The following is a 25,191-nucleotide window of genomic DNA, read 5'->3' as shown; positions in this document are numbered from 1 at the left end:
TATTAGCAAGGGAGTAACTACTCGCTCTAGATTAGTTAATTTTTGTGAGCATTACTCTTTTGTCTCTTCTATTGAGCCTTTCAGGGTAGAAGAGGCCTTGCTAGATCCGGACTGGGTGTTGGCCATGCAGGAAGAGCTCAACAACTTCAAGAGAAATGAAGTTTGGACACTAGTGCCTCGTCCCAAGCAAAATGTTGTGGGAACTAAGTGGGTGTTCCGCAACAAACAAGACGAGCACGGAGTGGTGACAAGGAACAAGGCACGACTTGTGGCAAAAGGTTATGCCCAAGTCGCAGGTTTGGACTTTGAGGAGACTTTTGCTCCTGTGGCTAGGCTAGAGTCAATTCGCATATTGTTAGCCTATGCTACTCACCATTCTTTCAGGTTGTTCCAAATGGATGTGAAGAGCGCTTTCCTCAACGGGCCAATCAAGGAGGAGGTGTACGTGGAGCAACCCCCTGGCTTCGAGGATGAACGGTACCCCGACCACGTGTGTAAGCTCTCTAAGGCGCTCTATGGACTTAAGCAAGCTCCAAGAGCATGGTATGAATGCCTTAGAGACTTTTTAATTGCTAATGCTTTTAAGGTTGGGAAAGCCGATCCAACTCGGTTTACTAAGACTTGTGATGGTGATCTTTTTGTGTGCCAAATTTATGTCGATGACATAATATTTGGTTCTACTAACCAAAAGTCTTGTGAAGAGTTTAGCAGGGTGATGACTCAAAAGTTTGAGATGTCGATGATGGGCGAGTTAAGCTATTTCCTTGGGTTCCAAGTAAAGCAACTCAAGGATGGCACCTTCATCTCCCAAACGAAGTACACGCAAGACTTGATCAAGCGGTTTGGGATGAAGGACGCCAAGCCCGCAAAGACTCCAATGGGAACCAACGGACACACCGACCTCAACAAAGGAGGTAAGTCCGTTGATCAAAAGGCATACCGATCTATGATAGGATCTTTACTTTATTTATGTGCTAGTAGACCGGATATTATGCTTAGTGTACGCATGTGTGCTAGATTTCAATCTGATCCAAGGGAGTGTCACTTAGTGGCTATGAAGCGAATTCTTAGATATTTAGTCGCTACGCCTTGCTTCGGGATCTGGTATGGTCTACCTTTGACTTAATTGGATATTCAGACTCCGACTATGCTGGATGTAAGGTCGATAGGAAGAGTACATCGGGGACGTGCCAATTCTTAGGAAGGTCCCTGGTGTCGTGGAGCTCTAAGAAACAAACTTCTGTTGCCCTATCCACCGCTGAAGCCGAGTATGTTGCCGCAGGACAGTGTTGCGCGCAACTACTTTGGATGAGGCAAACCCTCCGGGACTTTGGCTACAATCTGAGCAAAGTTCCACTCCTATGTGATAATGAGAGTGCTATCTGCATGGCGGATAATCCTGTTGAACACAACCACACAAAGCACATAGACATCCGGCATCACTTTTTGAGAGACCACCAGCAAAAGGGAGATATCAAAGTGTTTTATGTTAGCACCGAGAACCAGCTAGCCGATATCTTTACCAAGCCTCTAGATGAGTCAACCTTTTGCAAGCTGCGTAGTGAGCTAAATGTCTTAGATTCGCGGAACCTGGATTGATTTATAGCATACATGTGTTTTATGCCTTGATCATGTTCCTTAATGCATTTTGTTGTTTATTTATGGTGCTCAAGTTGTACAAGCACTCCCCGGACCTAACAAGTCCATTTGCAAGTGATGAACATATTTAGGAGGAGATGTGCTACAACTTGACCCTTTGAGACTAACTGTGTACTTGAGTTTGCTTAATTTAGTCTCAAAGGAGGTTTGAAAGGGAAAAGGTGGACTTGGACCATGCAAGACTTCCACTGCACTCCGATGAAAGAGTAACTGATTCCAAGTTCATCTTTGTACTCTTATTGCCTTTTTACTCTTAGTTGAAGATTTTGGTGAGGCAATGGGGTTAAAGGGCCAAAAATGATCCCGTTTTGGTGCTAGATGCCAAAGGGGGAGAAATTAAGGGCCAAAGCAATAAATGGATCAGCTACCACTTGAGAATTTTGAAAATAGTAGAATAGAGCTTTTGGTTTGACAAAAAACTCTCTTATTGTCTCTTTTGTCAAAATTTGGTCTCTTGTGGGAAGAATGGTTGATTGTGGGAAATAGGGGGAATTTTTGAATCAGTGATCAATTTCTATTGGAACAACTCTCTTTATGTCTCAACAAGTGTGTTTGAATTAGAGATAGGAAATTGAGTCTGATTTGCAAAAACAAACCAAGTGGTGGCAAAGAATGATCCAAATATGCCAAATTTGAATCAAAACAAATTTGAGTTTCATTTGCATTGATGTTGCACTTCTTTTAGTTGCTTTTTTGTTGTGTTGGCATAAATCACCAAAAAGGGGGATATTGAAAGGGAAATGTGCCCTTGGGCCATTTCTAAGTATTTTGGTGATTGAGTGTCCAACACAAGTGCTTAAGTGATAAACTATGCCAAATTGTGGATAAGGTGCAAATCAATATGAAGGTATGATTCTAGACTTAGTACATTGGTTTTTGTGTACTAACATATTTGTCTAAGTGCTAGAATCAGAGAAAATTCAATTGGAAAAGCTTGGCTCGAAGCAGCCAAAAGTCTGCTCAGTCTGGGTACACCGGACTGTCCGGTGGTGCACCGGACAGTGTCCGGTGCGCCAGGCTGGCATCTGTGAATTGGCTGCTCTCGAGACTTCAATGGCGGCGTACGACTATAATTCATCGGACTGTCCGGTGTGCACCGGACTATCCAGTGAGCCAACAGTCGGCCGCGTAATCCACACGTGACGTGTGGCAGAGCCAACGGTCAGAAGTGGGCACCGGACTGTCCGGTGTGCACCGGACAGTGTCCGGTGCGCCAACGGCTCTGAACCGCCAACGGTCGACTTTGCCAAAGAAGGAAAGAAATCCGCACCGGACAGTGTCCGGTGGTGCACCGGACTGTCCGGTGCGCCAGGCGACAGAAGGCAAAAATTGCCTTCCTGGAATGCTCTCAACGGCTCCTAGCTGCCTTGGGGCTATAAAAGGGACCCCTAGGCGCATGGAGGAGAACACCAAGCATTCTCTAAGCATTCCTAAGCACCAAGACTTCAATTCCGCGCATTCGATTCTTTGTGATAGCAACTAGAGCTCCATTTGAGTAGAGAACTCTTTGGGTTGTGTTGTGAGCTCGAGTTGTGACTTGTGTGAGTGTTGTGCTCTGATTTTGTGTCTTGTGTGCGTTGCTCATCCCAGCCTTACTTTCGTGCTTCTTTGTGAACATCAAATTGTAAGGGCGAGAGGCTCCAAGTTGTGGAGATTCCTCGCAAGCGGGATATAGTAAACAAAGCAAAACACCGTGGTATTCAAGTAGGTCTTTGGACCACTTGAGAGGGGTTGATTGCAACCCTCGTCCGTTGGGACGCCACAACATGGAGTAGGCAAGTGTTGAACTTGGCCGAACCACGGGATAAACCACTGTGTCTATCTGTGATTGATCTTCTTGTGGTTATCGTGTCCTGCAAGAACTCCTCTCTAGCCACTTGGCTTTATTGTGCTAACTCCTAATCAAGTTTTTTTTGGCATTAAGTTTCAAGTTTTACAGGATCACCTATTCACCCCCCTCTAGGTGCTCTCAGTTAACACCACAAAGATCATTGGCTGACCAAGCAAAGACATCTTTGTTATTGAATAGAAATCTTATCAAAGTCTTCTCTTATTCCTCCGATAGCTGAGACCCCAGCAGTACCTTTTGCTCTGCTATATCTTCACATAGAAGCATAGGCTTCGGCTGATCCGCCGAAGCAGCCTTCTCTCTTTTGTATTTGTACTGCTCAGAGGCTTCGGCTCCATCTATATTATGAATTGCCTTTGAATCTGTCCAGTTTCCTTCGGCTTTTCTGGCAGCTTCTTGACTCCCATGGACAGCAATGGGTCCTTGTTCCGAAGGTATCTTCATGCATAGGTATGCTGGATGAAGTATCGCTTCGAAAGCATTAAGTGTCCCTCGACCAATGATTGCATTATATGGGTACTCCATGTCAACAATGTCAAAGACAACCTGTTCAGTCCTTGTGTTATGGACAAAGCCGAAGGTCACTGGCATTGTGATTTTGTCGAGCGCTACAATCTGTCTTCCTCCGAAGCTACAAAGAGGGTGTGTAGCATCATGAATCTTGTCTTCTGGCTCTTGCATCTGTCTGAAGGCCTTAGCAAATATGATATCCGCTACACTGCCTGTATCAACCAGAACATTATGGACCAGAAATCCCTTGATGACACAAAATATGACCATAGCATCATTGTGAGGGTAATCTTTGAGCTGAAGGTCGTCCTGGGAGAAGGTGATTGGGATGTGAGACCATTTTGACTTGATGAAGGGTCCCTACACCCCAACATGTTGTACCCTTCTCTGTGCTTCCTTCTTCTGCTTCTTGTTAGCCGGTTCTGAACTTGAACCGCCTGTTATCGGGAGCACCAGCTTTGTAGCCGAAGATGCTTCGGCGTGGTTGTTGAACGAAGTCATCAGCTCAATAGTGGAAGTGAGTTCACCGGAGGTGGGCGCCAATGTTGGGGACTTGTTCTCAACTGCTATGAATTAAGAACAAGGCAACACAAAAATAGGATAATGGTTAATGTCCTTCATCATTCGAAGCATTATTTCTCTAAGGATATAACGATCTTCGAACGAAGGTCATGAAGGACATACCTTCATCATCACAACATATATCAATGAAAGACGAAGCATATGAAACATGAGAATTAACATGGATAATCATATGACACCATTGATATATATTTTATTATATAATCATGAATAAATAAGAATAATATTGAATTATATTTGTACCTTCGGCTTAACAGAAGGCAAGAGTACAAGCGTGATGCACGAGCGAGTACAAGTCAGCGTGGACAGTACGGGGGTATTGTTCATCTATTTATAGGCACAGGGCGCAGCCTGTGTGAAATTACATTCATGTCCTTTACAACTGGTTACAATCATGACACAAATTATCATGGGCCGATCGGTCTTTTCATCTTTAAGTCGGTGCAACCTTTCGTATCAAGGCGTGTCACTATGCCGAAGCTCCTTGGATGGTAGCTTCGGCGTTGCTTCTGTGTTGATCTTCCGAAGGTGTTTCTTCTTATAGGACCTTCGGCGACGAAGCAGACCCCCAACAAGTCCCTTTAATGTAATTTATATCTTTTATCATATATCATTGCAACTATACAAGATTACAAGAGCAATGTTTTGAAGATTTTCTTTTAATGATAAGTCTGCACCATTGCTGCTACAATAATATTGATGTGCTATACAATGGTTATTTTAGGTTCAACTTTGCAATGTAAGTTTAATTTTAACATAAAGACAAAATATATAGACATTGTAATTTTGATAGTGTAGGGCACCTAAAAGGTGTCCCATGTTCTAGTCAGCTAAAATCTCGTCCTAGCTAGTAGCTAGCTACTCATGTACATGACGTCCATTGAAAAGCATACTCCCTGGGTACTCAGAAATAAGGTCGTTTAGGACATCATTTGTGATACCAAGGAGTTATTTATTTCATGGTAATTTTCCGGTGTATGCCCTCATTAAATGCAACATCGGTTTTATCATAAATTAAATCATTGCATGCTCGGATGGTTGTGTCCGTTCTGCTGAGAGCTGAGGTGCGCTTTTCCAGTTGTGCGGTTGCATATTTTTGGTCGAGGCGTCCGTATCTGTATTTTTGTTCGCTGTCTATTTTTATTAATCTCCCTCATTGAGCTCTTCTATTTAAACAGCGGTACCACTCTGCTGTGCTGCAGTCACTAGTACCAGTACTACACTCATTAACAAGGATGAAGACTATGACACATTTTGTTGATGATTTCCAGTCTGGTATTACATTTGCTCTAAGTATTGCTATTTTTTGTCATTGTTGCTGTACTCCTTCGTACAAGTAGTTGTTTCTTATTTTTATTTTGGATAGGTTTTGATCTAAACCTTCCGGCACCTAGTGATGGATTGGGTTTGAACCTAGGCAATGTACTCTACCCGTACCTACGTGATTTTGATAACCTTCTACCCGTACAAGATGACTTTGGAGGTATGTGATGACGTTGTAGGTGTTTTTTTTGAACTTTTAGTTCTGTTTTTAATATGTTTTTTTTAACTTTTAGGTGTTAGAAGAAGGAAAGATGCTAGTGATGAAATTAGGAAACAAATTTATCATATTTTATTGGCTAAAAGTAACAATGGGAGGTTAGGGAAGAACGTTACACGTCAGGTTGCATCAGATTTTACACGTCATTAACAATGGGAGGTTAAGGAAGCTGTGAGCAATCATCTTGGAGTTAGCAAAGTCAAAGTTATTATATTAGATTTGGGTTTCTTTCATGCAATCCAAGCCATTCAATATAGAAAATCAGCAAAAAAAACTGTCCAAGAACTTGTTCCGATTGTACAAGATCGAGGTAAACTTTCTACTCCTACACTCATGCAAAAACATATTTCATTACAAGTTGCAAGATTTTTTCATGAATGAAACATGCTTTCAATGATTACTGCCCCAAAAAAGGCAAACATAATTTGGTTCACGCTACATCTAGTTTTGAAGGAAGCTATGAAGATTGCTGGTTCAAATAAGTATAAAATTCCTCACATCAACAAGCAAAGATTAGAGAGACAAGGTCGGCTTCCTTTGCAAATTAATTGTGAGGCACACATAGTAACCGAAGCAATGGCCTTTCTCGCCGCAGCAAACAATTAGGAAAATGGCATTAGGTTTAGTCAGAATAATGCATTGATGTTGGCATCTCGTTCTTTAAGTTTTTTTAGCCTTGGACTGATTTCTTCGGCATTCGTGCTTGCGTTCATGAGCTTAGCCTCCATGATGTTGTGCCCGTCATCCATTAGCTTAGTCCAGCGAACATCAAGCAAGTAGTACTATACTAGGAGAGCAACATGCAAGCATGAGCGTGCATCAAGCAAGTAGTACTAAGGCTGTCTCCAGCAACGTCCCCTAAATTTCGTCCCCTAAAGGAATATTCCATGTACTTTACAGCACACTCTAAAAGATTCTGTCCTCTATATATTCTGTGTCTCCAGCAACGTCAACTAAATTTGATCCCCTAAAGCTACAGTGTTAACAGAATTCCTTTTTCTATTTCTTTTTCTGTTTTCTTTGATTTGTACCCATTTCATCAAATTGTAAGGATGATAAAAATAATGTATTCAATAATTTTACAAATAGTAATCTAAAAAATGGTTCATTCATAATTTCGAATTGTAACAAAAAATAACATTCGATTTTATGATTTGTGTAATTGTTGTTGAAAAAATGTGTCACAGTATTTCAATCGTATGAAAAAATGTTTAGACATTGTCATGCTTCCACCGTAAGCCACGATACTTCTTCAAGAAGCCATCGACTAGCTTCGGCTGCACGACAAGAGTATGGCTTCTCTCCGAAGCGTATCCCTTCTATAAATACTCACTACCTCAACACTTCACTCACACTTCGTGTCGGCGTTTCGAGACCAGGGGGTCCCTAAGCCGACGAGTGAATGTCGCCGCGTGCCCCAGCCCAGATGGGTCGACGCGAGCGCGAGCGCAAAGGGGGGAGGCGAGGTGGCCGGAGACCGGCGTGAGAGAGGTGGGAATCCCGCGGCCTTCGTGTTCGTCCCGCGCCCAGGTTGGGTGCGCTTGCAGTAGGGGATTACAAGCGTCCACGCGGGAGAGGGAGCGAGCGGCCTCACGCGAGCGCCTGTCTCGTCCTCGTCCCCGCGCGGCCAACCCTCTCTAAGAGGGCCCTGGTCCTTCCTTTTATAGGCGTAAGGAGAGGATCCAGGTGTACAATGGGGGGTATAGCAGAGTGCTACGTGTCTAGCGGAGGAGAGCTAGCGCCCTAAGTACATGCCGTTGTGGTAGCCGGAGAGATTTTGGCACCCAGCTGGTGTGATGTCGTGGTCGTCGGAGGAGTGCTGGAGCCTGGCGGAGGGACAGCTGTCGGGGCTGTCGAGTCCTTGCTGACGTCCTCCTGCTTCCGTAAGGGGGCTGAGAGCCGCCGTCGTCACAGAATATGCAGGGCGCCATCATTGCCCATCTAGTGGAGCGAGCCAGATGGGACGCCGGTCTTGTTCCCCGTGGCCCGAGTCAGCTCGGGGTAAGGTGATGATGGCGCCTCCTGTTGACGTGGCTGGTCTGCGCCCTAGGTTGGGCGATGTGGAAGCTCCTCCGAAGCCGAGGTCGAGTCTGTCTTCCGTGGCCGAGGTCGAGTCCGAGCCCCTGGGTCGGGCGAGGCGGAGACCGTCGGCTGAGGCCAGGGCGTAGTCCGAGCCTTGGGGTCGGGCGAAGCGGAGTTCGTCGTCTTCTAGGGCTGAGCCCAAGTCCGAGCCCCGGGTCGAGCGGAGCGGAGTTCGTCGTCTTCCGGGACTTAGCCCGAGTCCGAGCCCTGGGTCGGGCGGAGCGGAGTTTGCCGTCTTCCGGGACTTAGCCCGAGTCCGAGCCCTGGGTCGGGCGGAGCGGAGTTCGCCGTCTTCCGGGACTTAGCCCGAGTCCGAGCCCTGGGTCGGGCGGAGCGGAGTTTGCCGTCTTCCGGGACTTAGCCCGAGTCCGAGCCCTGGGTCGGGCGGAGCAGAGTTTTCTATGGTGCCTTCGGCCGGGCCTGACTGCCTGTCAGCCTCACTCTGTCAAGTGGCACCGCAGTCGGAGCGGCGCAGGCGGCACTGTCCTTCTGTCAGGCCGGTCAGTGGAGCGGCGAAGTGACGGCGGTCACTTCGGCTCTTCCGGCTGGGGGGCGCGCGTCAGGATAAAGGTGTCAGGCCACCTTTGCATTAAATGCTCCTGCGATTTGGTCGGTCGGTGCGGCGATTTGGTCAGGGTTGCTTCTTGGCGAAGACGGGGCCTCGGGCGAGCCGGAAATATATTCGCAGCTGGAGGGGGGCCTCGGGCGAGACGGAAATCCTTCGGGCCGGCTGCCCTTGTCCGAGGCTAGGCTCAGGCGAGGCGTGATCGAGTCCCTCGAATGGACTGATCCCTGACTTAATCGCACCCATCAGGCCTTTGCAGCTTTATGCTGATGGGGGTTACCAGCTGAGAATTAGGAGCCTTGAGGGTACCCCTAATTATGGTCCCCGACAGTAGCCCCCGAGCCTCGAAGGGAGTGTTAGCACTCGCTTGGAGGCTTTCATCGCACTTTTTTGCAAGGGGACCAGCCTTTCTCGGTTGCATTTTGTTCCGGTGGGTGCGCGCGAGCGCACCCGCCGGGTGTAGCCCCCGAGGCCTCGGAGGAGTGGTTTCACTCCTTCGAGGTCTTAATGCCTCGCGTAATGCTTCGGCTGGTCTGATCGTTCCCTCATGCGAGCTGGCCGTAGCCCGGGTGTACGGTCGGGTGCCAAGTTCTCGGGCTAGTATGTTGACGCTGTCAACGGTTCGGCCGGAGCCAGGTTTGCGAGAGCAGCCCCCGAGCCTCTGCACAGGGCGAGAGGGCGATCAGGGACAGACTCGACTTTTTTACATACGCCCCTGCGTCGCCTTTCCGCAAGGAGGAGGGGGGGAAGCGCCATGTTGCCCTCGATGGGCGCCGAACATGGTGTTTCCGGTGAGCTGCAGGCGGGTAATCTGAGTGGACGTCCGTGCCCCATTCGTTAGGGGTCGGCTAGGGGCCCAGAGGCACGCCCAAAAGTACCTACGGGTGATCTACCGGACCCAGTCCCCTGGCGACGGGGTCCGAGGGCTCGATGCCTCCCTCTGATGGGATTCCGTTACAAGATCGTTCCCGCTGGTCTCGGAAATGTCCTAGGGTACCTCGGGAGCGCAGCCCGAGCCTCGGTTATGTATCGAACGTACCCATGGTCATCCCTCGCTCTGTGTCTGAGGCGGCTGTGAACCCTTCGGGGGCCAGCCTTCGAACCCCTGATCAGTAGTGGGCGCGGAGCCCGAGTAGCCTGAGGCGGCCGTTGAACCCTTCCGAGGGGCCGGCCTTCGAACCTTTGACCAGTAGTGGGTGTAGGGCCCACGCGACCTGAGGCGGCTGTCGAACCCTTCCGAGGGGCCAGCCTTCGAACCTCTGATCAGTAGGGAGGCTCGGAGCCTGGTTCCTTCACGGGGAAGGGTCCTTTTCGGGGTATCCCCCTTTCCTGGTCCCTGTTGTAAGAGAGAGAAAGAGGAAAAAAAGGAAAAGGATATGAAATCGAACGACGCGGCGTACCTTTTTTGACGCGGTCATTATGGCGAAGGCAAAGCGTCGCTTGCTTCTCCTGCCAGAGGCGCCGCCTGTCCCGCCGCGGAGTTAATGCAACGGGGTGAGTGGTTCGCGGGGCAGCCGTTGCGCGTGCGCGGGCCGTTCGAGGAACGGAACACGGGCGCGTCGTCTTCATGCCGTGAGAGAGGGTTCTCTCGCTGCCCCTGGATAGGACGTAAGCCTGGCTGACGACGTGACCACTGCTCCTGCCCGCCTGCCACCGCCATTACTGCTGGCCCATTTTTGGCCGCATTGACCGTCGCGCCAGGCTGGCGCTACTGGGTCGTGCGTAAGGTTGCCTCGAGTCGCGGTACTGGTTCCGCAGTCGAGGAGGCGTGGCAGTGGCACGAGTGGCGGTGCAGTTGCTCGCACGTAGCATCCGGCGCACCGGTTGCATGACGCGTGGGCCTGGGCTTCCATGCTGGGCGCGCTGGAAGTCGGAGAGGTGCGCCCACCTGGCGCGGTTGCATGCTGCCTGCATGGCTGCCCACCCTTTCACCCGCTGGTCTGGGCGAAAGTGGAGGGACGTTTGCAACCGCTGGACGGTTGCATGCACCGCACGCGGCGGTTTGGCTTCTTCCGCCCTGGGCCGGCTTGCATGACGCGTGGGGCCCAGCCCCCGCGCCGCAGGGGGAGGACCTTGGAGCGTGCTGGAGAAGACTCAGCCCGTGACGGCCGGGGACGCAAGTAGGGAGAGTCGCCTTTAAAAGGAGGGTGACCCCCTTGAAAGGCGACCATGTCTTCGCGCTCCCTTATGCGTCGTGTCTTTCCACCTTCCGAGCCCCCGGATGGGGGACGCCCGCAGTCCTTCCGCCTTGTCGTTGGAGGAAAGCAACTCCGTGGGAGTTGGTACCTTTCAGCCATCGTTCGGCTTCAAGGATTTTTATCAGTCAGCCCGGCTGCACCCCTCCGCCGGCGGTCACCCGAGACGGTGACCACCAGCCCCTGGGTGTGGAGGAGCGAGCCGGGCTACGATCTTGGTCCCACCCTCAGCTTCAAGGATGTTCATCATCCTCGCTGGGGTGGAGACCGGGCTGAGCCGGAGCTCTACCTCCCGCGCGGGTTCGTGGGTCGGCCTCTCCTTCGGCGTTAGAGGGAGAGGGCGCTCACTGGCCCTGTGGGCGGGTCGGACTTTGACAACGCGGGGCTGGTCGACGGCGGGCGTCGTCAGCCTCAGCACGTCGGGCTTGTCGGCTTGGCTCCCAGTGCCCCCTCCTGCCGGAAGGCGGTTGCCGCACCGTGTGCACGGCAGGACCGCCCAAGATATCGCGCGCTGCCAGGGCGGCGTTCGTGTTCTGGGGCGGTCCTGCCTTTGCACCGGTACGACGCCTCCACGCGGAGGTCGGTGCCCCACTCGTCCGGGAGGATCTGAGTGGGGATCTGCCGGAGGGCTGACGGCCCCTGTCGTCGGTGCCGAGGTGGAAGCGGCTCGAGAAGTCCCCGTTGCCGACGGGATCACCGCCACCATCCGCGCTTCGGGCCTCCGGCTCTTTGTACTTGTCCTCTCCCCTCGAGCGTCGGCGTGGGCGAGGGCAAGGTTGCAGCAGCGTCCGCCCTGAGGCCATCGCTGCTGCAGTTCGGCCACCGGAGCGGGGGTCGTCGTCGTCGCTGCTGCTGGAGCGGGCGACGGCGTGCCGTTCGTCGGTCTTTTGTTCATTGTGGCTGTCGGGGCCTGAACGTGTATGTGTTTTTTCCTCATTTCCGAGCACTAAGACTCGCCTGTTGGTTGTCTGAACCGCTTCACCAAGCGTGAGTCGCCCCGTACAAAGGTGACGAGTGAGGTATCCGTATCCCGGAGGCGTAGGAGTCCCTCGGCTCGGTCAGCCTTGTTGTCCGAGGCCTCTCTTGCTTAGTTAAAGGAACCCCTCGACCACTCTTCGATGAGCCGAAGCCAGGGGTAGCGGTGTCAGCACGAACAGAGGCAGAGTTGGCTCGAAAAGAAGACCTGGTCGGCCGGAGCCTGGCCGGGTCGTCCGTTAGCGGGACTGACACTGGAGTTGATCTGCCGAGGCCTCGGGCCGGGCTGATGTCTTTGGGGGACAGCTGGCCGAGACCTCGGGGTGATCAGCCGAGCCGCCTGCTCGAGCCGGATTCTTGGAGGAGACCCGGGCGGCGATGGCCCGGGCGTGGTGATGACGTCGTCCTTCAGAGTGGAGACCCTCGGACCGCGCCGAAGGTGTTGTCGACGCCGAGGGTGCTGCTGCTCCCTTCAACCGTCAAGATCCGAGCCTGCAGGATCGGATTATCTTGTAGCGTGTGTTTTCTGCGGCCGCCGAGGCCCAAACACACCCTCGCCGTCTTGTAAAGCTACGTTTCTTTTCCTCTTGTTTCGAGTATCTGGACTTCTTCGTCGGTAACAAAATTGTCTGTGTGGGCGAGAGTTGCTTCTCGCGGAAGGTGATGAGTGAGGTATCCGTATCCCGGAGGTGTAGGAATCCCTCAGCTCGGTCGGCCTTGCCGCTTACGTGCACTCTTATCCGTCCATAGGGTTCTGCCACCGACGCAGTCGAGAAGGCTCGAAGAATCGCTTCGGCAGAGGAGCTTTCGAACGTGAAGACTTGTTCGGTCCGCGGAATCACTTATCCGAACGTGAGTTACTTATCGCAGAAGGTGATGAGTGAGGTATCCGTATCCCGGAGGCGTAGGAGTCCCTCGGCTCGGTCAGCCTTGGCTGCTTACGTGTACTCCGTCGTTTTCAGGATCCACTTTCGAAGTAGTCGAAAAGCACGAAAGACATTCTGGCAGAAAGGATCTTTTTTCGAGGAAAATTTCGACGCAGAGGGGGTTCCCCCCTTTTAGCCCCCGAGGGAGGGTCGGGCTTTGCCGAGGCAAGGCTGACCCTTCCTTGATGACTAAACTTTGCGTGGGAGCGAGGTATATGAACAACTTGAAAACATCTTAAGGGTAGAAGCGACGTAGCTGTTGGATGTTCCAAGTGTTGCTGTAGACCTCGCCATGACTGTTGCCCAGCTTGTACGTTCCGGGCTTCAGAACTTTGGCGATGACGAACGGCCCCTCCCAGGGGGGCGTGAGCTTGTGCCGCCCTCGGGCGTCTTGTCGCAGCCGAAGCACCAGGTCGCCCACCTGGAGGTCTCGAGACCGGACCCCTCAGGCGTGGTAGCGTCGCAGGGACTGCTGGTACCGCGCCGAGTGTAGTAAGGCCTTGTCCCGAGCCTCTTCCAGCTGGTCCAGCGAGTCTTCTCGATTAGCTTGGTTGCTTTGATCAGCATAGGCCCTCGTCCTCGGGGAACCGTATTCTAAGTCTGTGGGCAAGATGGCCTCGGCCCCATAGACTAGAAAGAACGGTGTGAAGCCCGTGGCTCGGCTCGGCGTTGTCCTCAGGCTCCAGACCACCGAGGGGAGTTCCTTCATCCATCGCTTGCCGAACTTGTTGAGGTCGTTGTAGATCCGAGGCTTTTGAGTCCTTGTAGAATCATGCCGTTGACACGCTCTACTTGCCCATTCATCATGGGGTGAGCCACGGTGGCCCAGTCCACCCGGATGTGGTGATCCTCGTAGAAGTCCAGGAACTTTCTGCCGGTGAACTGGGTGCCGTTGTCGGTGGTGATGGAGTTCAGGACCCCAAAACGATGGATGATGTTGATGAAGAACGCCACCGCCTGCTCGGACCTAATGCTGTTTAGGGGTCGGACCTCGATCCACTTGGAGAATTTGTCGATGGCGACCAACAGGTGCATGTAGCCCCCGGGTGCCTTCTGCAAGGGGCCGACGAGGTCCAGACGCCACACAGCAAAAGGCCAGGTGATGGGTATGGTCTACAGAGCCTGAGCAGGCAGGTGGGTCTGCCTCGCGTAGAACTGACACCCTTCGCAGGTGCGAACAATTCTAGTGGCGTCGGCCACCGCCGTCGGCTAGTAGAAACCTTGCCGGAAAGCGTTTCCGACAAGGGCTGGAGGTGCTGCGTGATAGCCGCAAGCCCCCGAGTGTATCTCTCGTAGGAGTTCCTGACCTTCGGTGATGGAGATGCATCGCTGGAGGATGCCCGAGGGGCTGCGGTGGTAGAGCTCCTTCTCATCTCCCAGCAAGACGAACGACTTGGCGCGTCGCGCCAACCGCCGAGCTTCGGCTCGGTCGAGGGGCAGCTCTCCTCGGTGGAGATATTGCAAATACTGGGTCTGCCAGTTTTGATTAGGCGTGACCCCGCTTCGCTCCTCCTCGACGCGCAGTGCCTCACCCTCGGGTGCCGAGGGTGCCTCGGGCTGAACTGAGGGTGGCTCGGGCCGGGCTGAGGGTGCCTCGGGCCATGCTGAAGATGCCTCGGACTGAGCCGAGGGTACCTCGGGCTGGGCCGAGGGTGCCTCCCGGGCTAGGGCTGGATATCGAGCCAGCTCGGCTCGGCTCGTTCGAGCTCGAGCTGGCTCGTTAAGCTAACGAGCTGGCTCGACTCAGCTCGTTAAGGTAGCGAGCCACAGAGTCAGCTCGGCTCAACTCGTTTACGAGCTCGAGCTGGCTCGTTTAGCTCGCGAGCCAGAGCAGAAAAAAAATAATATGTGTATAATAGTCAATTTCTAGTTAATTTCAAACTAATTTAAAACAGAAAATAGTAATTATACTCATAGTTTCACATACCATATCAATATAACACCAAATTAACACAACTCATCACTCATCAATTCACTATTCACACACATATTCAGCAGTTTAACCCACACTTATATTCGTATAGACCAATTTCACACATAGACATAATTCATCAATCATTAGTTTAACTTATAGGTTATAGACACCACACATACATATAATATATTCATCAATTGTTACGTAAATGATATATATATAGTTTTGTTTTGCTGAAATGTGATAGCTCGTTTAGCTCACGAGCTGGCTCGTTAACAAACCGAGCTGACTCGTTAACGAACCGAGCTAGGATGTCAGCTCAGCTCGCGAAAAAATTCAAACGAGCCGATCCGAGCCGAGCCGAGCTGACCACGAACCGAGCGAGCCGACGAGCCGCGAGCATTTTGTCCAGCCCGTCCCGGCGCTCTTGCTTGCGGTGCCGAGCCGTGACATTCGCCGCTTGCCCACCGTAGATCATGAAGCAGTCGCGGACCTCGGGGAACTCTCCTGCTTGGTGATCTTCCTTTTTGTCGTCGTCGCGGGCCCTGCCACCCTCCGCGGGTGGCCCGGCCCTGTGGAAGTGGCGCCGAAGCATGACGCACTCCTCAAGGGTGTGCTTGACGGGCCCCTGGTGATAGGGGCACGGCTCCTTGAGCATCTTGTCGAAGAGGTTGGCACCTCCGAGGGGTTCCCGAGGGTTCTTGTACTCGGCGGCGGCGACGAGGTCTGCGTCGGCGGCGTCGCGTTTCGCTTGCGACTTCTTCTTGCCCTTCTTCTTGGCGCCGGGCTGAGTTGACGCCTCGGGGGCATCTTCCGAAGGGCGGCCCTGGGGCTGCTTGTCCTTCCGGAAGATAGCCTCGACCGCCTCCTGGCCGGAGGTGAACTTGGTGGCGATGTCCATCAGCTCGCTCGCCCTGGTGGGGGTCTTGCGACCCAGCTTGCTCACCAGGTCGCGGCAAGTGGTGCCGGCGAGGAACGCGCCGATGACATCTGAGTCGGTGATGTTGGGCAGCTCAGTGCGCTGCTTCGAGAATCGCCGGATGTAGTCTCGGAGAGACTCTCCCAGCTGCTGTCGGCAGCTTCGAAGGTCCCAGGAATTCCTAGGGTGCACGTACGTGCCCTGGAAATTTCCGGCAAAAGCTTGGACCAGGTCGTCCCAGTTGGAGATCTGCCCCGGAGGCAGGTGCTCCAACCAGGCGCGAGCGGTGTCGGATAGGAACAGAGGGAGGTTGCGGATGATGAGGTTGTCATCGTCCGTTCCACCCAGTTGGCAGGCCAGGCGGTAGTCCGCGAGCCACAGTTCCGGTCTCGTCTCCCCCGAGTACTTCGTGATAGTAGTCGGGGGTCGGAACCGGGTCGGGAATGGCGCCCGTCGTATGGCCCGGCTGAAGGCCTGCGGACCGGGTGGTTCGAGCGAGGGACTCCGATCCTCCCCGCTGTCGTAGCGTCCCCCACGCCTGCGGTGGTAGCCTCGGCGCACCCTCTCGTCGAGGTGGGCTCGGCGGTCGCGGTGATGGTGCTCGTTGCCGAGGCGACCCGGGGCCGCAGGCGCGGTGTTGCGCGTACGCCCGGTGTAGACCGAGGCTTCCCGCATGAATCGGGAAGTCGCGGCATGATGCTCCGAGGGGTACCCCTGCCTTCGGGAGGCGGAGCTCTCGGCTTGTCGGACCGTGGCGCCTTCCAGGAGATTCTTGAGCTCTCCCTGGATTCGCCGCCCCTCGGTGGTTGATGGCTCCGGAGGAGCATGGCTGCTGCAGCCAGGTTCTGGCCGACCCCACTGGATGCGGGTGGCGGCCTGAACCTGACATCGTCGGCGATGCGGTGCTGGAAGCCCTGGGGCAGATGACGTATTTCTCCGGCCGGAGGTTGGCCCGCCCATGCCTGCCTGACGTCCCGGCGGATTGGCTCAAGCGCTCCTGTTCCCTCGTCGAGCCTGGCCTGCACCCCGCGGATTTGCTCGAGCTGTGGGTCATGGCCCCCCGCCTGAACGGGGACCACAGCTAGCTCTCGTGGGATATCAACGCGAGGCACCGGCCTAGGGAGATCACCGTCCTCCGGCATGCCGAGATGGTTGCCTTCGGAGGGACCCCCTAGATCGACGTGGAAACATTCGCGGCTTGGGCCGTAGTCCTCGTCGCCGAGGCTACGGCTACCGTCGAAACAGTCGGAAAGGCAGTAGTCACATGCGGTCATGAAGTCCCGCATGGCACTGGGGTTGCCAAGTCCAGAGAAATCCCAACAGATGCTGGGCTCGTCGTCTTCCTCGGACCCAGAGGGCCCGTAGGTCGAGACGTCCGTCAGCCGGTCCCAAGGTGACCGCATACGAAACCCCAGAGGGTTTGGACTCGCCTCTACGAGAGCATCCGCCAAAGCGAAGCCGCTAGGCGGGTCGAGGCTGAATCCGAAGGACGTGGGATGGGAATCGGTCGGTACCTCTTGGTCGATGGGCGGCGATGAGGTCACGTCGGGGACTGACTGCACCGCTGTCTCAGGTACAAGGGTGACGCCCAGCAAGCCTTTCGCGAGCGCGCTGGCGTCGTTCGTTTGTCCGGAATCGGCGCGTTGCGGGGAGACGACGCTCGTCTTCGTCTCAAGCGCGAGGTCGATGTCCGGTGCGCCCCCCGTTGGGGTCCCGGCGCCGTCGACTCGCTCGACAGCCGACGAGGCGCTGCCTCCTGCTTGGCCTTGGTTGCCCCGCCTCCTCCTCCGTCGGCGGGGGAGAGGACGGGGTGAGCTCGAACGTTGTTCTTCCACCACGCGGGGAAGACGTCGTCGATTCCGTCGCCGGCGGGCGAGCTGTCGGCCGCCATTGTCGCTGTCGCACGGCGGCGGAAGGAGTATCATGTCGTAGCTGCCGTCGAGGGACACGAACTCAAGACTCCCGAAACAGAGCACCGTCCCGGGTTGGAGAGGTTGCTGGAGAGTGCCCATCTGGAGCTTGACGGGAAGCTGTTCGTCAACACGGAGCAGGCCCCTACCTGGCGCGCCAACTGTCGACGTTTTGAGACCGGGGGGTCCCTAAGCCGACGAGTGAATGTCGCCGCGTGCCCCAGCCCAGATGGGTCGACGCGAGCGCGAGCGCGAAGGGGGGAGGCGAGGTGGCCGGAGACCGGCGTGAGAGAGGTGGGAATCCCGCGGCCTTCGTGTTCGTCCCGCGCCCAGGTCGGGTGCGCTTGCAGTAGGGGATTACAAGCGTCCACGCGGGAGAGGGAGTGAGCGGCCTCACGTGAGCGCCTGTCTCGTCCTCGTCCCCGCGCGGCCAACCCTCTCTAAGAGGGCCCTGGTCCTTCCTTTTATAGGCGTAAGGAGAGGATCCAGGTGTACAATGGGGGGTATAGCAGAGTGCTACGTGTCTAGCGGAGGAGAGCTAGCGCCCTAAGTACATGCTGTTGTGGCAGCCGGAGAGATTTTGGCACCCAGCTGGTGTGATGTCGTGGCCGTCGGAGGAGTGCTGGAGCCTGGCGGAGGGACAGCTGTCGGGGCTGTCGAGTCCTTGCTGACGTCCTCCTGCTTCCATAAGGGGGCTGAGAGCCGCCGCCGTCACAGAATATGCAGGGCACCATCATTGCCCATCTGGTGGAGCGAGCCAGATGGGACGCCGGTCTTGTTCCCTGTGGCCCGAGTCAGCTCGGGGTAAGGTGATGATGGCGCCTCCTGTTGACGTGGCTGGTCTGCGCCCTAGGTTGGGCGATGTGGAAGCTCCTCCGAAGCCGAGGTCGAGTCTGTCTTCCGTGGCCGAGGTCGAGTCCGAGCCCCTGGGTCGGGCGAGGCGGAGACCGTTGGCTGAGGCCAGGGCGTAGTCCGAGCCTTGGGGTCGGGCGAAGCGGAGTTCGTCGTCTTCTGGGGCTGAGCCCAAGTCCGAGCCCCGGGTCGGGCGGAGCGGAGTTCGTCGTCTTCCGGGACTTAGCCCGAGTCCGAGCCCTGGGTCGGGCGGAGCGGAGTTCGCCGTCTTCCGGGACTTAGCCCGAGTCCGAGCCCTGGGTCGGGCGGAGCGGAGTTTTCCGTCTTCCGGGACTTAGCCCGAGTCCGAGCCCTGGGTCGGGCGGAGCGGAGTTCGCCGTCTTCCGGGACTTAGCCCGAGTCTGAGCCCTGGGTCGGGCAGAGCGGAGTTCGCCGTCTTCCGGGACTTAGCCCGAGTCCGAGCCCTGGGTCGGGCGGAGCGGAGTTTTATATGGTGCCTTCGGCCGGGCCTGACTGCCTGTCAGCCTCACTCTGTCAAGTGGCACCGCAGTCGGAGCGGCGCAGGCGGCACTGTCCTTCTGTCAGGCCGGTCAGTGGAGCGGCGAAGTGACGGCGGTCACTTCGGCTCTGCCGGCTGGGGGCGTGCGTCAGGATAAAGGTGTCAGGCCACCTTTGCATTAAATGCTCCTGCGATTTGGTCGGTCAGTGCGGCGATTTGGTCAGGGTTGCTTCTTGGCGAAGACGGGGCCTCGGGCGAGCCGGAAATATATTCGCCGCTGGAGGGGGGGTCTCGGGCGAGACGGAAATCCTCCGGGGCCGGCTGCCCTTGTCCGAGGCTAGGCTCGGGCGAGGCGTGATCGAGTCCCTCGAATGGACTGATCCCTGACTTAATCGCACCCATCAGGCCTTTGCAGCTTTATGCTGATGGGGGTTACCAGCTGAGAATTAGGAGCCTTGAGGGTACCCCTAATTATGGTCCCCGACACTTCGCATACACTCATCCACAACAATGAACCCGTTCGTAGATTCCAATATTTTTCTTCGCATGGCGCAAGACATGGAAGATGAAGACCATGAGCTCGAGGTTGCGACGTACCAACATCGTAGGCGTCGTGCACTTAACGAGCGTCGGTATGCTGGTTCCATTCCTGGTCGTGTTCGAATCCATCGTGACCATATCAGTGGTGATGCAAGAATCCGAGCCGACTACTTTTGCGCGCAACCGGTGTACACGGATGCACAATTTCGGAGGAGGTATGTTTTTTGTTACGCACATCTATTCACGTCCATAGTACGTACTTCACACTTCTACTGAAATATAGGTTTTGCAATATAGGTTTCGCATGCGTCGCCATGTGTTCGAGCGCCTCGTTGATGCTGTGCAACAAGTGGATCCCTACTTCGTTCAACGTCCAAACTGTGCCGGTGAGCTAGGTCTATCTGCCCTTCAGAAAGTTGTTGCTGCCGTACGTATCCTTGCATATGGTGTTCCTGCGGATGCCGTTGACGAATACGTACGCATTGGTGAATCTACGGCACATGAGGCTTTGAAACACTTTTGCACCGCCATCCAAACCGCTTTTGGGGGGTACTATCTCAGGAAACCAACTCCTGCTGATATCGCTAGGCTTCTCCAAGTTGGAGAGGCACGCGGCTTCCCCGGTATGCTAGGTAGTGTCGATTGCATGCATTGGGAGTGGCGTAACTGCCCAACTGCATGGAAGGGGATGTTTACCGGTCGGGGTAAACACCCTACAATGATCCTCGAAGCTGTTGCCTCATATGACCTATGGATTTGACATGCATACTTCGGCATGCCCGGTAGCTGTAACGACATCAATGTTCTTCAGCGTTCAAACATGTTTGATTCACATCTTACCGGTGATAGTCCACCAGTCACTTTCTCTGTCAATGGACACACGTACAACATGGGATATTACCTAGCAGATGGTATTTATCCGGACTGGCCAGCGTTTGTCAAGACAATCCGTCATCCGTATGATGTCAGGACACAACACTTTGCCACTATTCAAGAGTCCGCTAGAAAAGACATTGAACGAACATTTGGAGTACTACAGAAGCGATGGGCCATAGTTCGTGGTCCTGCATATGGTTGGTCTCCACAACACATTGGAGATATAATGAAAACTTGCATCATATTGCACAACATGATTGTAGAAGATGAAGGTCCTTCGTCTTTGAACACAAGCTTCGACAACATCGGAGTTTTGGCCGACACTTCTCATGGTTCGATGTCGGAGCGCAATGAGTACATAAACAATAGGTACGACCAACTACATGATCCAGTTAAATATAATCAATTGCAGGTTGATCTAATCCACCACCACTAGGCGCGGCTTGGATCGGGAGCTACTTAAGTATGTAGTTTATGTTTCTACCATCAATAAAATGTCGTAGTGTCATGTGTAATGTTGTAGGTTGTGTTTGTCCCAAGCTACTATGCAGTAATGTCGTAGGTTGTGTTTGTCCCAAGCTACTATGCAGTAATGTCGTAGGTTCTGTTTGTCCCAAGCTACTATGTGTACTGCAAACAGATGAACTTGTTCACATTTCTTGTTGTTTAATGTGTCATGTTGTAATGCAACTACTGCAATATGATTAAGCAAGTCTACTATTATTAAGCAACAACAGTATTCGACAACCACTACAATGCGCAAGTGCAGAAACATAAACTTGCTCTCCATTCTCAGAAAATTGACAAGTGCACAAACATAAACTTGTTCTCCAAACCATGACACAACAGGAAAAAGTCAAGTGCACAAGTGCTGAAAATAAACTTGTTTTCGAAAACAACTAACAATACTTCCTCAAGCACTGCAATGTCTTGATGAACATTCACTTGCTTGACGACGAGCTTCCAGTGACCCTTGCCAGAATCTCCTGTTGTTTCGCCTCGTAGTACTGTCGAAGGAGGGGGTTACATTTTGTCAAATCCATGCTCAATATGAGAACCTCCTGTTCCGTCTCCTCCTTCACCTTTTGTCGTTCCATCTTCATCTTCTCTAAATTAAGCTTCTTCCTCTCCAATATGAGTTTCTGCCTCTCCTGTTTCTTCATGAACTCCAACTTCTTCTCCTCAGTTGAAGCTACTGATTTGTACACAGATAACTGTTCCAAAGAAAGCTCACCCATCCGTGATAGGTACTCCGAATCAGTGGATGATGTGTTCTCTGATCTTTGCTTTTTTGCCTTTTCCTTGGCTGAATCACGACCAAGCGGTCTCTTAGAAGTAAAACTTGATGGAGCTGAGTCTTCACCAGCATCTAAGTCAATAGTATTTGATTGGGTACCAATTGGGTTGGGTGGAGGATTTTGGTTACCCATGTGCTGGTCCATCCATTTTGGTTGATCCTTCAATATGGACCAACAATGTAAGAAATGGAAGGGCTTCTTTTCAACAGCAGCAAACCGAGTAGCCACAAGAGATGTCTGCAAAACATATAATGCATTTAATGAACCACTGCGATGTAGTTAAGTACATTGATGAAGAACATATGCATAATAGTACATACACTAACCTTATCTGCATCAGTCATGCCACTTGGGTTTTGTCGAAGCACAGCCATCATGTATCCAGCAAATGTAGAACATTGAGTTTTGATACTGTCCCACCTGCTCATGAGATATTTTGTAGACCTCTCTGGCATTGATCCTCTGTGAGAGTTGTATGCCTCTGTAATCCGATTCCAAAATCCTTGACGCTTCTGACCAGTGTGGACAATGGGATCACAACTCACAGCCAACCAAGCTTGACAAACCCTCATATCCTCTTCAGACGTGAAATTTGCTAGCTTTGTGCGTTGAGGAGCCTTCTTCACTGGAGGTGGTGCTGGTGATCCCTGGGCTGGTATCTCAGGCGAAGGAGCAAATGCAGTGTTCTGAAACTGAGTCGCATCATCCTCGGATAGGTAAGTTCCATATTGTGCCATAACTTGGTTCCAGTCCGTACCCATGCTGTACAATGAAGGTACTCACACAAAAAATACAACATATTGAACTAAATAAGTGTAGTACATTTGAGGCAACCATATCAAATGAATACAAACCATGAGACTGTAAACAGGACAGGCACAACAAAGTCACAAGTGGTGAAGACTACATATATTGCAAAGTTCATAACATTAAGCATTACCAAAGATAGGTATCGACAAACATAAACAGGACATCAACTAAAGCAGGAACTTGTGGCACACATCAGTTGTGTTCACATACAAAAGACTAGTACGACATACATAAACCTAACACATACACATATTTCCTTAGGTGCTTGCTAATCTAGTAGGGATAGGTGTCGTCGGTGGAGTAGTCACGGCCGTCGTCGTAGCCGACGATATCGTCATTGTTCAACTCTGAATCATAATCAATCAGAAGTTCATCCTCTGTTTGTAATGATTCAGCAATTGGTGAAGGGGCCATGTGCTCCATCTCCCAGTCTTTTTCCAGTGCAAGCTGATCAAGGTCGTTGGCGAGGTCCTCGATCTGAACTAATGCACGATTCATTTCATTGAGGACTGGTCCGCTAACTGGTTGGAAGGCACCATGGACGACATCGACGATGTCGGCACAACGCTCCTCCACTACTCTGATTAAATGAGCGAGTGCTCTTCGGAGCTTTGCGTTCTCCGAATCCATGGTCTACATAAAACATATGGTTCTGTTAATATATGTACGTCAAAATTTTATGTATACCGTGGCCTAGTTCATAAATTATAATGGTAAATATAGTCCGTACCAACTACTATTGAGTGTGTAAAAATGGACTATGAAGACCAGTCGCCATGTATTTGTCAATACACATCGCAATGAAATGTTGTCACTGTCAAATTGAATAATGAAGACAGAACCTAGTGGTGATCATTCTGTGTGTGAAAACCATTCGCCAACTCATTGTGAATACACAACGTTTCCTAGAACAACATAGCTTCTAGCATAATGAAATTTGGTTAATGTGAACATCAATTATGAAGACAAAACCTAGTGATGATGATTTAGTTTGTGAAAACCAGTCGCCAAGTATTTGTGAATACACATCCATTCGTACAACAACAAAGCTTGTAGCACAATCAATATTTGTCACTGTCAATAGCAATAATAAAGACAATACCAAGTGGTCAATGAAGCCTACAAGCATGGAATGTGTGTTGGCGATACCTTAAACCCTAGATCTGGACGAGTTCTACAAAATCAATGACTTCAATCATAGAAACCACAATGGATCTGCAATGGGTACCTTTTTCTCTGAGGATCTGGAGCACCCGACCTACTGGAAGACGATGAAGATGGCGGCGACGAGATGCGCTTGCGTTTCTGCGCACCTTCCTTCGTCGGCGTCGTGGATCTTCTCAGCTTCTTCGCGATGGCGGTTCGACGGCGACGAACACCGACGGTTGCACCGGAGCCTTCGATCTTTGTCTCCTCGCGGGCCACCTCCTTGCCTCCAACCACCAAGAGCGGTCCGCCGCCGGACCCGCTCGAGCACGGCCTCTTCGAGCCCAGCTTGGCCGGCTCCGCCAACGAGCAGCGCCGCGAGGCCCCCTCGCCGAGATGGATCGAAGTCACCAGCGACGGGAGTACAGCGCGCTCAGATTTTTCACCCCCGCGCGAGCCCGACGACTCGCCCGGATACCGCACGTCTCCAAGTCTCCACATCTAGGGTGCGTGCGGCGTCCTCTATAATTTAGAGTGTCATTTAGAGGTCCTTGCTGGGCGCCTAGAGGACCCTTCTGAACTCTAAATTTAGAGTACAGAACGCTTTACAGTGCGTTGTTGGAGCTAGCCTAAGGCTGGCTCCAACAAGACCCTCTAAAGGGTCCTGCACCCTAAATTTAGAGGACAAGGACGTCCTCTACTCACTCCAACAACGTCCTCTAAACGGTCCTCTAAATTTAGAGAACGCTGCTCGATCCTCTATATGTAGAGTTTCTCTAAACGGTTCTCTATCTATTTGAATACTTTAAACAACCGGTTTAATAAAACTAAAATATGTACAATACATTTGAGAGTATGACAAATACGTATGTACAAAAATTAAAAAAATTAAAAATGTGTTTAATATAGGTATTTACATATAGAGAACGTGATTTAGAGGACGTTGTTGGAGAGAAAGTAGATATAGGAGATGGAATCTTTTAGAGAAGACTGTAAAGGACAGATATAGAGGACGTTCCAACCGGTCCTGTAAACCGTCCTCTACGATAAAATTTAGCGCACATGAGTCTTCTCCACGCCTCCAGCAACGCCTGCCAAAGCAGCCGGTAAAATACTGGACGCTGCCTGCGCATGCTACATTTACCGTTTCACTGTGCGTCCGCTACGCAGCCGGCCAGCAGGGCATAGTGCTGATACGACGAGGATAGCCCACATGCAGCTCGTCGGACCAAGAGCTCATAGGAGGAGGCAACGACATTGGAGCATGGGTCGGGCCCACAGTTGTCGGACAAATATAGAATATGGGATATAGAGGACGAAATTTAGAGAACATTGCTGGAGATGATAGAGATATATAGGATGAAATCTTTTAGAGTGTACTGGACGAAGAATATTCCTTTAGGAGAGCAAGCACCAAAAGCCGACGGCGACGTGTTTTATTGTTTGCATCGGAGCACACACCCTGCATCGGAAGCATGCGCCGCTCGCATGGGCAAAAATGCCCGTAACAGACGCCAGAACACAAAACGTCTTTAAATATGAA

At 52.4% G+C, this 25,191-nt stretch overlaps 1 long non-coding RNA gene across 1 annotated transcript; it reads left to right on the top strand.

Moving 5' to 3' along the window:
* The first annotated feature begins 7,387 nt into the window (after window positions 1–7,387).
* On the top strand, window positions 7,388–19,853 carry LOC109943159 (uncharacterized). The gene is made up of 3 exons (XR_002265878.1): window positions 7,388–7,430; window positions 19,505–19,733; window positions 19,816–19,853. It is a non-coding gene; the product is annotated as an uncharacterized lncRNA (long non-coding RNA).
* Window positions 19,854–25,191: the final 5,338 nt, after the last annotated feature.

The sequence above is a fragment of the Zea mays genome, chromosome 10, assembly GCF_902167145.1.
Source record: "Zea mays cultivar B73 chromosome 10, Zm-B73-REFERENCE-NAM-5.0, whole genome shotgun sequence".
NCBI lineage: Eukaryota > Viridiplantae > Streptophyta > Magnoliopsida > Poales > Poaceae > Zea > Zea mays.
The sequence above is the reverse complement of the archived record's forward strand: the minus strand, read 5'-3'. Positions and strand labels throughout refer to the sequence as shown.